We start from the raw sequence: 2647 nt of genomic DNA, 5'->3' as shown, positions 1-2647 counted from the left end.
ATTAAACACAAAAAGACGGGTCAGTGGTTAAGAGTACTACTTGCAACAATGGAATAGAAATTATTTCCAATTAAACTATGGAAATATTACTAGAACATAATTTCATACTTTGTAACTGTGGTGTGAACTTTTAGATCTCCAATACTCAGAAGTCAAGAATCTGAGAGCCAAGCTCTTAGGCATCTAATTCTAATAACTAAATAAGATGTTCCAGCTAATGACTACATTCAAGACTTCTTATGTAGATGTAGGAATGTGAATCTTACCTGAGCAGAACCAGATTAGTTCCCGTCGAACAAAGATGGTGAGATACAGGACTCCGAGCCCGGAGGAGTGGTATAATACATAGTGTGGTCCAAGGGTCTCCTGTAATTTTATCTCCCATTCCCGTCTACAAGAAGACACAATTTCAGATTTACATATTAATAAATGACACAAGATTAAGATACTCAACTCATCTGTATCAACACTCAATATAATAACCTCTGGTGTTGAATTTTGAAAATTAAGGAGTGATAATACAGTAAGTAGAGCATTGAGAGAGAATTTGTATCAGCCGCCCTGCTGTCCATCTGCAGTCATAGGCTGGTGTAAGACAACCTGAGAAGACTTACCTGTTTGGACATCCTTCCTGAATGCCAATAACATAAATGTCTTTCGTATCATCTGATGGTAACAGCAGATCCTCCACATTTTGCGGGTAATCCTGTTCAAAATATACAAACATTAATATTGTATACAAAGAGCGCCAACTCAACTGACATAGGGTAGAATATAACCTGTCTATGTAATATTCAACTACAAACTAAAGAGACATGGTTACTGGCCCATTTCATCCAACTTGAGCTCGGGCACACTGATGGGTCACAATAAATATTGTACATTACTTCTCACCTTTCCCTCCATATTCCAGGTGGCAACATATAGTCTCAACCGTCTATCTGGGAAATAGCGATCCAGTTCTCTAGCGCCGATCACAGCGCTGCTGCCAAAGTTTCTGTGAAGATATGGGGAGAATTAAAGATCTAGTGACTGTTATACCACAGCTCTGGATATCTGAGCAATGTATGAGAATTATTAGTTACATACCTTTTACGGATATTTTTGGAGCGCAGGCGGGTCAGCAGGCTGAATGCGCTCTTCTTGGTGTTCTTTGACGTAATGTCACAATATTTGCTGTGACTAAGATCGCTGGATTTTTCATCTGCCATATCTTTGATGACAGAAAACTTCTGGAGCGAGATGTTAGGCTCCTCCATAGTTGGTATGTCTCCCATCAGATTTCCTTTATCAGGAATTTGGGAGACATGATATTTCTTAGATTTTTTCCAAAAGGGCATGGTTGTTTAATGCCCGGGTGCAAAACTGCACCAATGTCCTTGGTAGAAAACCAGGAGACAGTCAAGATAGAATTTGACTAATCGCCTCTAGTTCTCCGAAAATAGGACAAATCGCTAACCGTATAAGCAACACAGTAAGTAACACAGTGTCAATCCAACAGCAAGACCTAGAAAGACCAGACAACTATAAGGGAGTCGTTACTTGTGATGAAACTAGCTGGAAAAATTAGTTATTAAATAGGGTATTCCTATAACAGAATATTGTCAATCAAAAGTGTCAGAGGATCACATGACCTGGGAGCCCCTGTTGATAACATTGTATTAGGTTTGGAAGCTGAAACAATGTATTGGTTGTTAAATTGACCATATGGCATTTTAAAGGGTTGAATTTTTTTTTATATTAATTGATAACCAGAATTTAGAACCTAAGTAATTGGAGTTAGTAATAAATACTTTTTATTGTTAGCTTTTTTATTGTTATTATTATTATTATTATTATTATTATTATTATTATTATATACATAATTATTCATTTCAATTGTTAATAAGGACGCGTTTCCAGGGGATTAGCACTATCCTTCTACAATTTAGTCTGACAAATGCTATTAGACTGTTTATTCCTGGACTTACTAATATTTTATTACTAAAATTTTTTTTAAAAAAAAGCAATACTCCTTATAATCATTTATTTATGTACATGATTCAAACATCAAATAGTTTAAATCTTGTAATAAAACCAATACTACCATAGACGCAGTAAGAAACACGGCTATCTAGACTCATCTCAAGACATCACAATAGCGGCACCTGATGTAGGTTGGTTGCATAGCCATACCAGCTAATATTCAGGATTGACCTGATATATAAATAGTATAGTCTACAGACAGAAAACCTAAAATTCATAAATATGAATTCCCTTATAAACATTTATTATGAGAATTACTGGTGTTATAAACTGGAGGGTGTGATAATAAGTTCCCAGAGATTCACATTCTTTGCTTTGTGGTTGCTTTATGAATCTACCAGCAGAATACAGACACCAATTTCTGTCTGCAATCTGCATTCTGTCTATGGAGCAGATGTGACAGGCCACAATATTGCTATTTAAGCAATTTCCTAGTGTATAAGTATGCCAAATAAAAAACACAAATAACACGACAAACACTAGAATTACATGTAAGAATCCAATATTCATAAAGAGACTGATAGATGAGACTGTTCTAGAGACGTAGCAATGATAAAGTACTTACCGTACCGATCACATCCACCTGATAAATGACAGCCCTCTGGCCAGCACTATACTTTAT

General features: G+C 36.0%; 1 long non-coding RNA gene across 1 annotated transcript; it reads right to left on the bottom strand.

Moving 5' to 3' along the window:
- Positions 1–272: 272 nt before the first annotated feature.
- On the bottom strand, positions 273–984 carry LOC142674970 (uncharacterized). Its single transcript, XR_012852024.1, has 3 exons — positions 895–984; positions 615–706; positions 273–391 (listed from the first exon to the last, which is right to left on the bottom strand). It is a non-coding gene; the product is annotated as an uncharacterized LOC142674970 (long non-coding RNA).
- Between the last annotated feature and the right edge of the window lie 1663 nt (positions 985–2647).

Source organism: Rhinoderma darwinii (assembly GCF_050947455.1).
Source record: "Rhinoderma darwinii isolate aRhiDar2 chromosome 2 unlocalized genomic scaffold, aRhiDar2.hap1 SUPER_2_unloc_23, whole genome shotgun sequence".
NCBI lineage: Eukaryota > Metazoa > Chordata > Amphibia > Anura > Rhinodermatidae > Rhinoderma > Rhinoderma darwinii.
The sequence above is the reverse complement of the archived record's forward strand: the minus strand, read 5'-3'. Positions and strand labels throughout refer to the sequence as shown.